Here is a 13,866-nt window from a genome sequence, read left to right on the forward strand (position 1 = left end):
CAAAAGGTTAAAGGGTTTTGGGAGAGTATATATAATGAAATGAAGAAAATGTTAAAATATACATTTGCTAAAAGACCGGAGGCGTTCCTGCTAGGTTTGGTAGGAAGGGAAATTAAGAAGAAAGATTATAAGCTATTCCAATATGCTATAACAGCAGCAAGGGTTCTAATAGCTAAAAATTGGAAATTAGAGGGTATACCGACATTGGAGGAGTGGAGATCCAAACTATTAGAATATGCGGAGATGGACAGGTTGACAGGTAAAATTAGATATATTAAAGATCAGAGGTTTGTCAAAAATTGGGAAAGTTTCACAAGATATCTGGAAAGTCTAATTGGTGATCAGATAACCCTGGTGGGCTTCAAAGGTGCTCTGTAAGAGGTAAAGGGTAATGTCTAAACGAAATGTGTAAACAAGATTGATTTATGGCATTACAAACAAAGGAATGCAGATATATTGTTTATTAAAATTACGGACAATTCGTGGTAAGACTGAAGGAAGTCAGTTTTTCAAAGACAATGTAGAGAAATGTTATGATTTGCTTTGTATTTGATTTTGTAAACTAATAAAAATTATGCACTGAAGAAATTCAAACAGTTCTGATGTAGTGGGTGGAGGGTTGCCATCCATTGAGTGGCTTCCCCATGGCTGAGAATCTCAGACCAGCCAGAGATAGATGGGGCAGAAGCCTAGAGCTGCCAGCCAGAATCAAGGGGAAAGGTCCCAGCCCTCTTAAGGTGTGGGTGTGCGGGACACTAGTCTTGTATCTGAAGAAAGCAGACTCTCCAAGTGTCCCCATTTTCCAGGGATAGTCCCGGATTTACAGAAGCTGTCCTGGTTTCTGGTTTGATCCTGAAATGTCTGCTTTTCCTTAGGACGTCCCTATTCTCATCGGAGAAATGTTGGAGGGTATGGAGTTATTTTGAAAGCTGGGACAACCCAGTCAGATGGGTGGGGTATAAAGAAAAGAAAAGAAAATATAAAATAAAATAATTGAATAGGACATCCCTATTTTCATTGGAGAAATGTTGGAGGATATGAGAAAGATGCCATTGTTTATTTGGATGATAATTTCACTAAGCACTTTTAAATACCATTCTAAGAGGATAGGTGGTTGTGTTTTGTAAGAATCTGAAGTTACTAGTGAGGATAGATGAATTAGCTAGGGATAAAACTGATAAGGAAGGAAAGATGGAGTCACCAGACCTTTTCAAAGCTTCCTGATGCCAATCTTACAAGTTTCCCCATTATTTAGAGTGCTAAAAAAAAGGCTCCTGTGGAGTTTAGATTAGTTCATCATTTGTCATAGCCTATGTGGGATTCAGTTAATGATGCTATTCCTGAGCATCTCTCTACAGTTCACTATGCTTCCTTCAACAGTGCTGCACGTATAGCACTGTGCTAAGGGGGCTTTGATGGGTAAGGATGACACCAAATCAGCTTCGTGCCTCCTTCCAGTTCATCCAGATGATGTCGACTTATTGGGTTGCTTCTTTCAAGGGAATTACTGTGTGGAAATCACTTCACCCATGGAATGCTCTGCATCGTGTATGGCTTCTGTTCTTTTCTGCAGTGGACTCCGAGGAAGCAGATGGATTGGGTGTACTCAGTTCATTATTTACATGATTTTGTTTGTTTGTAAAGGGAATGTACTACAGGCCAGTGCATGTGAGAGACTAATGAACAAATTCATTAGGAGGCCGCTATTCCCCTCGCAGAGCTACAATTCTCAGAGTGGCTTAACAATCAATCCCTCTACACAGGGAACCTTCAGTCCTCGCAGCTGCCTCATTGGGGCAAGACCTACTGGGAACGGTTACTGAGATCTCTAGACCTGTGCCGTTTTGGTTTCTTTGAATAAAGAGTTAACTTCACTGACGCAAAGTGTGTTTTTTTTATCACTGACCTACACCTGCCTGCAGCTCCTGACAGGGGTGATCTGTGGGCATGTGGCGAAGCAGTCAGCTGACTGTTCTGCCATCTTGATGCGATGATTCACTGCTCACCATGAGCCCAGTAACCCACGTGGAAATTCTCTCTTAAAAGGGGGGGGGGGAGAGAGAAAAGTGATGTAAAGTCAATCTTTGGTCTTGTTTATATTGAAAATAAATTCATCAGGGCTTCTCTGTTCACCCCAGATTCGTTCTGCCTTCCCCTAACAAGATGAGCTCAGCATCTAGCTGAGCAAAACAAAAGATGCGCCATTGTCTGACTTGATTGCACTTCCTCCTGCTTTACCTGAAAGAGTTTTAATTGGGGAATACGACTTTAGAGGAATCCTTTAGTGAGCCGACAAGCTCCACCTGAGATAATTAATTAAAGTATTCTTCTGAAGAATCCAGCTCTGATTGCGATGGATTGCTATATTTAAAACAGACACACAGCCCCAAAGACCAGCATTTCGGTTGTTACCAATTAGAGGGTTGACCTTGAAATGTTCCCTCGTACGAGGTACGCTCACGCGGTATTAGTTTAAATCAATGGAATTAGCTGTAAGGCAATTCTGTAATTCTCTCACTTTGCTGATGAAACCGTCCCAGGTGGATGGAAGAAATTTACATTCCCATTTCCACTGGTGTGCTGGTTCCTTTTTGACATCATTCACATCACGGGGCTGTAAATGCATCTCATATATCTTCTAGCAAGCCCAGCGACAGAGGTTTGCACCGCTGGGTAGAACTAGGCTTCTCAGAGGGCCCATCGCTTCCCCGTGAGTCTGGCAGGCACAGAAGCATAAGAATGTGAGACAAGCCTGCTGGATCAAGATCAATGGTCCATCCTTCTGTTCTCCCAGTGACCAACCAGATGTTTATAGGAAGCCACTGTAAGCAGAAACTAAACAGGAAAAGAGACAGTCTCTCAGATATTGAGGATTTTTGGTAGGTTTGCAGAAAGGCCACAAGAAGCACTGACAGGGATAGTGGCATGCATGGGTGCCACACTGACAACTCCTGCTATATATCATTACTAAATGAGACTTTTTGCCAGTTTAGGCTGGCCGGTGGTTAAACTGAACATATTTTTTGTCCTGCAGACCTCTTTAGCATACCAAAAAGTGCTTGATCACTGCCCTTTGCCTATTAACACCTAATGAGCAAATCCATTAAGCGCTGGAGGTGGAGACAACTCTGCAGGGAGGTAGATGAGATGGCTTCCAAGGTCTCGGATTATTAGCTACGATCCTATGCAATGCTCCCTGTTATAGTGGGTTCTTTGTACACACAAGAGAATGGTCCTTCCCTCTTTCAAAGAAAAAAAACAAACCACCACCTTTGTGAGCACAGATAGCCCGCAGTATAGAAAACTCGAAGCAGTTATCGTTGACATAAATCCAGCATGGTGATTTAAAGGCCGAGTTCAAAATCTTCAAGTTCCTCTCTCCACTTTTTGATGGCACTGCCATCTATTAAAGTGAGGCAATATGATTTAAAGTTGATCCTGCCACGTTAGCGATCCATCACCTGATTTAGAGCAGGTCCTTTGGGTTATAGTGCTGTTGATGTCACACTTTAGTTTCTAATATTGTCTAATCCAATGGAAAGTATCCACCTACCCCTAATTTTTATGCGGGGGCTGCAACTCGGGTAGCCATCCAGTGTCTGATCCTTGCAAGAAACGCAGAGGCCTGCAGCGGTGTTTTAAATTGAACGCTTGCTCCCAGCTTGCAGGAAGAGAAATTACTGCAGAGGGGCATGAGGAATTTCGATAGTGCATTACTCCAGTGCAAATCTAGACTAGCACTACTAAAATGAGTAGATTTATACGAACGGAGGCCAGACTTTGTCCTAGGGCAAAGCACATTTAGTATTTCTGTTTGAATTATTCAAAAGTGGGTGCAGAAAAAGTCAGCTATCCATATTGCACCTTTTCCAAAGGGTTATGGTGGGGACTATATGATAAGTATTTATGAAGGCTAGAAGGTTTAGAAACCTAAATAGTCTTGCTATATAAATAATAATAATTTCCGTGTTTTTTTTGTGTTAATTTGTTATTACTCAACTGTCTTGTTAAGCAATCAAATTGCCATGAGACAATACAAAGCCAGAAAATTTGAACCGTTGTGTCACTGATTTGTCATTTAAAAAAATTCTGCATGAAAATCTGTACACATTTTTTGTGCCAATTTCTTCTCATGTGTGCATTTTCTTTGTGGGCAATTGGGTCATAAATGTGTATACTAGTGGGAAGTGTCAGATGCTGCCCAGAAATTTGTAGAAACCAAAGTATATTGTGATTATATGGATAGTGCAATTTCTTAGTCTGGACCTGTCATGCCAAGAAGTGAACAAAGTCATACCAAATTCATGTTTTGATCAGCCATCCTGAATCAAAATGGCACCTGACATTCAAATGTCAATGAAGACTGTCTTATGCAAATATTGGCAATGATATCTCAAGACGTGTCTGAATCTGTGCCAAAAAAGGTCATACCACAGTGGTGCTCCAATCTGCCATCTTGATTCAAAATGGTGCCCAGCATCTGAACAGTGACAAAGTCTGCTATTCCCAGTGCTGTTTTTCTAGAAAAAGAAAAGTCCTTCTGCTGAGTTTAACAATGCTATCTCAAGAAGCGGCTGAACCTATGCTGAAAATGTCAGACCAAATAGACATTTGGGTCTGCTATTTGGTAAGCTGGCATTTTCTGTTTCATTGTGTTGTATTGATACTTATTACTTTGGTAATCTTGAAGGGACGCGGGTGGCGCTGTGGGTAAAACCACAGTGCCTAGGACTTGCCAATCGTATGGTCGGTGGTTCGAATCCCCGCGGCGGGGTGAGCTCCCGTCTTTCGGTCCCAGCTCCTGCCCACCTAGCAGTTCGAAAGCACCCTTAAGTGCAAGTAGATAAATAGGTACCACTTTATAGCGGGAAGGTAAACGGCGTTCCGTGCGCTGCGCTGGTGCAGGCTCGCCAGAGCAGCGATGTCACACTGGCCACATGACCTGGAAGTGTCTGCGGACAGCACCAGCTCCCGGCCTCTAGAGTGAGATGAGCGCACAACCCTAGAGTCTGTCAAGACTGGCCCGTATGGGCAGGGGTAACTTTACCTTTACCTTTACTTTGGTAATCTTATGCAAACTGCATAAAGTGGTATATAAATACCTTATATCTGTATTGGGAACATGCAGCCTTGTAGATAATGTTGGACAATAACTCCCATCATCCCTGACCACTTGCTGTGTAGGCTGGAGTTCAACAGCAATTGAAGGGCCGAAGTTCCTTGCTTTCAATCAATTAAATTAAACTCAAAGTAAAGCTACCTTATGTGTTCCAGTCTTGACACCTACTTCATCTTCACATATGCACAATCAAGCCCAAAACAATATATGTATTTATTATCTTTATAAAAAATATGGTGGAAAACAACAGATTAACTGCTTGCTTATGCAAACGGCATAGAAAAAATTCTAAAGTGATAAGTGGAGCAACAGGATGAACTCAATAATGCAAAAATGAGAAACTGAGAGCAAATGCATCTGAGAGATTCATCCTTCCCTCTCAAATTTGTTCCCAAATGGGCCAAGGGAAATGGAAGGCCTATAGCATTCGGCACTTCTCATGGGAACAGAAAGGGAGGCAAGATTTCAGAGTGACTCAAAGAACAAATCTCTTGAGGTTATTAACAGCAAGCTGCAGGTTGATTAAAGAAGGAAATAATGAATTATGCCCAGGCCAAGAGGAGAGAGTGTGAAAGCAAAAAAGCACCTGAATGCAGCCAAAATGACATACACAAGACTCTCCTGTCACTAAAACCTGCTTTGCTTCAGCAAGGCTATGGACATTATCTATCTATCTATCTATCTATCTATCTATCTATTTATTTTTGTACACCCCCTCCCATCTTTTTTTGAAATAACTCCTTACAAGGAGCCTTACAGAGAAGTAAGTGCTTCAGACAAAACAGATATTTATCTTATCTGTTTATTAAAAATATTTCTATTTTTTCTAATACTTCTAATATTTCCTATTTCTGCTACATCATAAAACACCAGGACTGTTCACAATAATGCAACACCACAGAAAGCAATAAAAGTAATCATTCAAGCACAATTCAAAGTGTTGGTGCTGACCTTTAAAGCCCTAAACGGCCTCGGTCCTGTATACCTGAAGGAGTATCTCCACCCCCATCAGTCTGCCTGGACACTGAGGTCCAGCCCTGAGGGCCTTCTGGCGGTTCCCTCCCTGTGAGAAGTAAGGTTACAGGGAACCAGGCAGAGGGCCTTCTTGGTAGTGGCGCTCGCCCTGTGGAATGCCCTCCCATCAGATGTCAAAGAAATAAACAACTACCTGATGTTTAGAAGACATCTGAAGGTATCCCTGATTAGGGAAATTTTTAATGACTGATGTTTTAATGTATTTTTAATCTTTTGTTGGAAACCACCCAGAGTGGCTGGGGAAACCCAGCCAGATGGGTGGGGTATAAATAAATTATTATTATTATTATTATTATTATTATTGGAATGCCTTCCACATTTAACAGCTGCAAAGGCCAGCTGGCATAAAAGGGTCTTTGAGAAACTCAAAAGTGAGGATGCCTGCCACACATGTGATGGAAGAGCGTTCCACAGGATAGGACTAGGGACACTAAATACTTGACTTTTGCTTTGAGGCCACTCACGACTCTACAACACAGGGGACTTCTGGGTAACATCAGTGATCAAGCTGGGATATAATAGTGAGGTAGGAGAGCAGAGGGGGGGGGGGGGACTACATCTGGCAACCAATGTGCCTCTTTGGTTCCAGATAGTACATGGGTAGGTGAGTGTAAAAAGCCCGAGACAGAAATTTTCATGGCCCTCTAGCAGCTATAGTGGTTCATTCACCAGAAGTAATGTATTTAATGTTAACTCTGGAAGTGTATACTTGTTTCTGACCAAACTAAGCCTCGTGATGTAGATTGTGTGCTCTCCCTCTCTCTCTCTCTCTCTCTCTCTCTCTCTCTCTCTCTCCCCATCTCTCTCTCTCTATAGTTAAATAAATAATTTGCCTGCGATGCCTTTAACTCTTGCCTTGCCTATGTATCACTCAGATGTACACATTGAAGATTCTGACAGAAACAGAAACCTGAATTTGTGATTTCCATCTGGCAGTGAGGGCCAGGACACCTGTGAACATCTGAAGAAAGCTGCTGCATCTCCTCTGAACCTTCTCTTCTCCAGGTTTACCATACAAGGTGCCAATGGTCTCCATATTCCCTCTCTCCTGTGGAATCATCTGCCGTATCTGACTTCCTGTTTCCTACTTCCAGGGGGTGAATTCTCCTATAAAGTTAACTTAATGGTGCTTTGATTGAATAGGAAATAGCTGATACAGCTCCAGATATCACTTTCTTTGTACAGTGGTGCCTCGCAAGACGAAATTAATTCATTCTGCGAGTTTTGTCGTCTTGCGATTTTTTTCGTCTTGCAAAGCACGGTGTCGGGAAAGTTTGGGAAAAGCTTCAAAAATCACCAAAGTCTTTAAAAACCTCAAAAAAGGCTACCACACCGCGTTCTATGAGTTGCTCCTCGAAGTCAAGTCGCAACTGTATTAACGGTGTTAAGAAAAAGGAAACAAACTTGCAAGACGTTTCCGTCTTGCGAAGCAAGTCCATAGGGAAAATCGTCTTGCGAAGCAGCTCAAAAAACAAAAAACCCTTTCATCTAGCGAGTTTTTTGTCTTGCGAGGCATTCGTCTTGCGAGGTACCACTGTACTTCTTGGCCTTTGTCTTCCCCTGTTCTCTTGTATCAAAATGCTACTATCACCTCTTTTAAATGTTTGGCTTCTGCAGCTCTAAGCTTCTTTGGCAATGCCTCGGATTCTTTCCCGTGTTTTGGGAGCTGTAGCAAGAGGCTTTGTGTGAACCATTCCTGCCAAAACCATCTCCAAGTTTAGCCTCCCTGTGTGCCTCTGAGTCTTGCTGTCTCTTTCTTCTTTCCCCATTGTTAACGGCTGCCTGGTTGATGGAGAGAGGACAATGCAACTCGTCTTCCGTGTCTTTCATGCTAAACATCCAGGTTGGCTCTGTGCAATGATTACTTGATTTTATTTATTTCTTTATTTTTTAAAATAAAAAAACCACCCTCTTTCTGTAGGCTCTGCTGCAGTAGATCATTTTCAGTAGCCATTTTTAGAACACTCCTGTCTCCTGTTGCTGTTGCTTCAGTTGTGCCAGAATCAAAAAAGAATGGGGGGAAAAACCCCTTATTACTCTACTTGCATCAAATGAGTTGAAGATTTCAGTACATCAACACTGGTAACAGGGAATTCCAGGTGCATTGCTTAATTCTTTTTCCATATCATTTTTATTTCCAAAAATATTTAAAAGCATTGATCATCATATACAATTTTTAATCATACAAAGTTTCTTCTTGACGTCCCACCCCCCTAACTGATGTTTTTATTTTTACTCCTTTTTATTAGCTGTTTTATAACACACATATTTTTATTGCTAAATCCTACTACCATTAAATCTTTCAGTAATCCACTGCTTATATTTCAAATCCTGCCAGTGACTTCATCTATGGGTGATAATTTGATAGGTAATCCAACAGGGGACTCCATTCTTCCTTAAACACTTTATCATTATGTTCTCTTAATCTGGCAGTTAATTTTGCCATTTCGGCATAGTCTATCAGTTTTATAAGCTTTTCCTCCTTAGCTGGTAATCATTTTTCCTTCCACTTATGTGCATATAAAGTTCTAGCTGCTGTTGTCACATACATAAGTAAACTAGATTGTGTAGCCGTGTTGGTCTGATGCAGTCAAAATAAATAAATAAATAAATAAATAAATAGTCCACCAACACCTTAAAGGTAAAGGGACCCCTGACCATTAGGTTCAGTCACAGACGACTCTGGGGTTGCGGTGCTCATCTTGCTTTATTGGCCAAGGGAGCCAGTGTACAGCTTCTGGGTCATGTGGCCAGCATGACTAAGCCACTTCTGGCGAAACCAGAGCAGTGCACGGAAATGCTGTTTACCTTCCCACTGGAGTGGTACCTATTTATCTGCTTGCACTTTGACGTGCTTTCGAACTGCTAGGTTGGCAGGAGCAGGGACCGAGCAACGGGAGCTCACCCCATTGTGGGGATTCGAACCGCCGACCTTCTGATCGGCAAGTCCTAGGCTCAGTGGTTGAGACCACAGCGCGACCCGCGTCCCTCCACTAGCACCTTAGAGACCAACTAAGTTTGTTCTGTGTACAGTGCTACCTCTGGTTACGTACTTAATTTGTTCCGGAGGTCCATTTCTTAACCTGAAACTGTTCTGAACCTGAAGCACCACTTTAGCTAATGGGGCCTCCCGCTGCTGCTATGCTGCTGGAGCACGATTTCTGTTCTCATCCTGAAGCAAAGTTCTTAAGCCAAGGTACTATTTCTGGGTTAGTGGAGTCTGTAACCTGAAGCATATGTAACCTGAAGCGTATGTAACCCGAGGTACCACTGTATAAGCTTTCGTATGCATGCACACTTCTTCAGATACACTGAAACAGAAGTCACCAGACCCTTTTATATAGTGTGAGGGTGGGGTGGGGTGGGGTTTTTCTCAGGAGGGTAGTAGGAGATGGGTGATTGACTCAATGGATATGATAAACCTGTTGACGACTGTTAACTACTGCAATTAGTCCTACAGGAAAAAGCAAGGGATAGAAAAACCCTACCCCATGTCTGCGCACATGCGGATTGCAATTCAGCACTTCTGTGCATGCGCAAAGTGCGATTTAGCACTTCTGCGCATGCGCGACTGCTGAAACCCGGAAGTAACTCATTCCGGTACTTCCGGGTTTCGGCAGGTCTGTAACCCCAAAAAAAACGCAACCTGAAGTGTCTGTAACCCGAGGTATGACTGTAATGGGAGAGGAGGAAGAGGCAGAGCTGGAGCAGCTGGCTGACACATTATCACTAGGAAGCATTCCAGACCCACCATCTCCCAGAACCTGGTGAGCCTTGAAAGTAGTAGAGCAAAGGGCTAAGAAGCAAAGGGCCCTTGGCACCACCCATAGAAGGGATGACGAATAAGGAAGTGGGAGAGAAGGGGAGGGGAGATTTACTCAGAGCAATGCCATTATGCCAAGGCCACATTCCCAAGCCTCTCTCTGTGAATATTGAATAAAAGCACATGATAAGGACTCCAGTATATCTGAAGGAGCATCTCCACCTCCATCGTTCTATCCGGACACTGAGGTCCAGCGCCGAGGGCCTTCTGGCGGTTCCCTCACTGCGAGAAGCCAAGTTACGGGGAACCAGGCAGAGGGCCTTCTTGGTAGTGGCGCCCGCCCTGTGGAACACCCTCCCACCAGATGTCAAAGAGAACAACAACTACCAAACTTTTAGAAGGCATCTGAAGGCAGCCCTGTTTAGGGAAGCTTTTAATGTTTGATGTATCACAGTATTTTAATATATGGTTGGAAGCCGCCCAGAGTGGCTGGGGAGGCCCAGCCAGATGGGCGGGGTATAAATAAATTATTATTATTATTATTATTATTATTATTATTATTATTATTATTATTATTATTATTATTTCCCTTGGCTTGTCCATTCCTGGCAACCTGCCGTGGGGGTTGGTTCCTCTGCTGCCTGACAGAAGCATGATCACAGTTCAAAGACACATTCCAGCCAGGCATAAGGAATTGAGGGGAATGTGGAGTAGAGCCAGCAAAGAGTGTAGCCTAGATTTTGAGAGAGAAGCCACATTCAGCCCTCGAGCCTGAGATTCAACACCCCTGGTTTAGATGTACAGTGGTACCTCGCAAGACGAATGCCTCGCAAGACAAAAAACTCGCTAGACGAAAGGGTTTTCCGTTTTTTGAGCTGCTTCGCAAGACGAATTTCCCTATGGGCTTGCTTCGCAAGACGGAAACGTCTTGCAAGTTTGTTTCCTTTTTCTTAACACCGTTAATACAGTTGCGACTTGACTTTGAGGAGCAACTCATAGAACGCGGTGTGGTAGCCTTTTTTGAGGTTTTTTAAGACTTTGGTGATTTTTGAAGCTTTTCCAAAACTTTCCCGACACCGTGCTTCGCAAGACGAAAAAAATCGCAAGACAACAAAACTCGCGGAACGAATTAATTTCGTCTTGCGAGGCACCACTGTAAAAAAAACAACAACCCCCAAACCCACCAGTAACATTGTAGGCTTCTTTCATTATGACAGTGTGTGATCATAAATGTTCTTACTAACCCATGAGCATAGGGCCATTGGTCCACATAGCTCAGTATTGTCCACATTGACTTGAAGTGGCAATCCAGGATTTCAGCCTACCTGGAGAGTCAAGGAAATCAGATGCTATACCACTGAGCTACAGCCTTATGCCATAAAGGTCTTATCCTAGTCTAGACAGCAAGCCCTAATGGGCTTACTTATGTGTAAACATGTATACCACGATTGTGCAGTAAGGCTGCTATAAAAAACAGGCTTGGTAGGGAGTAAGTCATATTGACCTCAGCTTATTTAGGGTTTCATGGCAAGAATCATGATTGTCTCCAGGAAAACAAATGTTATCGGAGGGAACAGAAAAAAATATTTCAAGAAGCAAAGGACAAGAGGAATGAAAACAGTTGTTTGCCAGGATCAAAACGAATGTATTCATCTATATTTAATAAGAGAGATTTCGAAGTAAGGCCGTTTGATTTGGCTCATCTGTACAGGGAAGTGCATCTGTTGCCTTAAAAGAGAGAATGACAAACAAAGTCAAATGAGGACATGAAAGTAAATACCACAAACTCTTTCTATAGCAATTGACACTTTTAAGTATGACCAGTGGCGTAGCGTGGGGGGTGCAGGGGGGGCCGGCCGCACCGGGCGCAACATCTGGGGTTAGGGCAAATCCACAGGTTAGGGGGCGCAAATCCACGGGTTAGGGGGCGCAAATTACTTGCCTTGCCCCGGGTGCTGACAACCCACGCTACGCCACTGAGTATGACTGTGAACTGGCTTGATAAATGTTCTGTTTCCTTAAGAAACCAGTGGGAACTGCATACTTGCCAATGTTCTTACCTATGGATCCGGGACATCAAAATGCCAGGGGCAAAAGGGACGGGGAGGAGTGGTGGCTGTGATGGCAGCATCTCTTCCTTCCAATGCTAGTTTATAGCGCATAGGAAGGCCACCTCCTTGGTGGCAGCCCAGTGTCACCAGGCTGCAGTTCCACTCCCAGATCAGGCCTAACCTGGGGGCAGAACAGCAGAGAGAAAGAGGCATCACATCGCCTCCACTGTGCTCTGGTGGGTGAGGGAGCTGCAGAGGCAGCTCCTTCAGCACTGGTCCAGCATGGGCCCAGAACCATCAGGCCACAGCTTGTCAGGGACTGGACTCAAGAGGGCGAGACGGATGAAGAGTGGTGGAGATCACACACACCCTTCTCCTGACGTGGCAGGAGAAGAACAAGGCAGCATTGAATTATAACAGGGGTTAGAGGGGGATGGGGACATGGATGGCACGGTGGGTTAAACCACAGAGCCTAGAACTTGCCGATCAGAAGGTTGCGGTTTGAATCCTCGCGATGGGGTGAGCTCCCGTTGCTCAGTCCCTGCTCCTGCTAACCTAGCAGTTCGAAAGCACGTCTAAGTGCAAGTAGTACCGCTCCAGGTACCGCTCCAGTGGAAAGGTAAAAGGCATTTCCAAGTGCGCTGCTCTGGTTCGCCAGAAGCGGCTTAGTCATGCCGGCCACATGACCCAGAAACTGTACGCTGGCTCCCTCGGCCAATAAAGCAAGATGAGCGCCGCAACCCCAGAGTTGGTCATGAAGCCAGGGATGCTTCTCTGAATCTGGGATGCCCTGGTAAAATTGGGGTGGTTGGAGGATCTGGGACTGTAAAAAAGACCAGAGCTCTCTAACAGGGACTGCACTACCACCACACTCCTATACCAAGACACTTTGAGGGGAAGCCATGATAGTTGCAAATATAATAATAATACCCTGCCCTCCTCGGCCAAAACTGGGTTCAAAGCAGCTAACATCAAATATATGATACATTATCATAAAATCAAGCAATCAATTAAAATACATCTTAAAATCAAGTCAGAATCAAAGTGAAATCCAATCAGATGATAACCCATGAAGTAGGAATGAGGACCTTAAATGCTCACCAGGTCTTTTATACTGATACACACACACACACACACACACACAGAGAGAGAGAGAGAGAGAGAGAGAGAGAGATATTACATATACTGATCTTATACAGTGGTACCTTGGGTTAAGTACTTAATTTGTTCCGGAGGTCCATTCTTAACCTGAAACTGTTCTTAACCTGAAGCACCACTTTAGCTAATGGGGCCTCCTGCTGCTGCACGATTTCTGTTCTCATCCTGAAGCAAAGTTCTTAACCCAAGATACTATTTCTGGGTTAGCGGAGTCTGTAACCTGAAGCATATGTAACCAGAAGCGTATGTAACCCGAGGTACCACTGTATATATATTTCTAGTAGTCTGGTACACAGTGTTTCTTGGGAATTCTAAGGCACCCCAGATTTGGTGCAGTTTTGAAACCAGTGGTTAAAATCCATGATGTTTTGAAAGGTTCAGTCTGCCATTTTGATTCAAAATGGTGTCCACTTGCATCCAAACATGGGTGTAAACCTGTTGGTTTGACTCAGCAGCCAACATGTGACATTTGGTTATGATATCTTAAGAGGTGCCTGAATGCATAGCAAACAGACAAGCAACTTTGCAAAATATATGCGTTCTGCTTTCTAACGACTGTGCTGCATTAAACATGGGGTTGCCTTTGAAGACTGCTCCGAAACTGCTGTAACGTTGACATAACTGATAGGATGCTAAGTAGAGCCTATTAACTAGCAAAACACCATGCTAGGGCTTCAACAGCTGCATCCAAAGTGTTGGTGCTTATATTTAAATGAGATGTGAGTACCTGAAGGATTGTA

Source organism: Podarcis muralis, chromosome 14 (assembly GCF_964188315.1).
Source record: "Podarcis muralis chromosome 14, rPodMur119.hap1.1, whole genome shotgun sequence".
NCBI classification, from domain to species: domain Eukaryota; kingdom Metazoa; phylum Chordata; class Lepidosauria; order Squamata; family Lacertidae; genus Podarcis; species Podarcis muralis.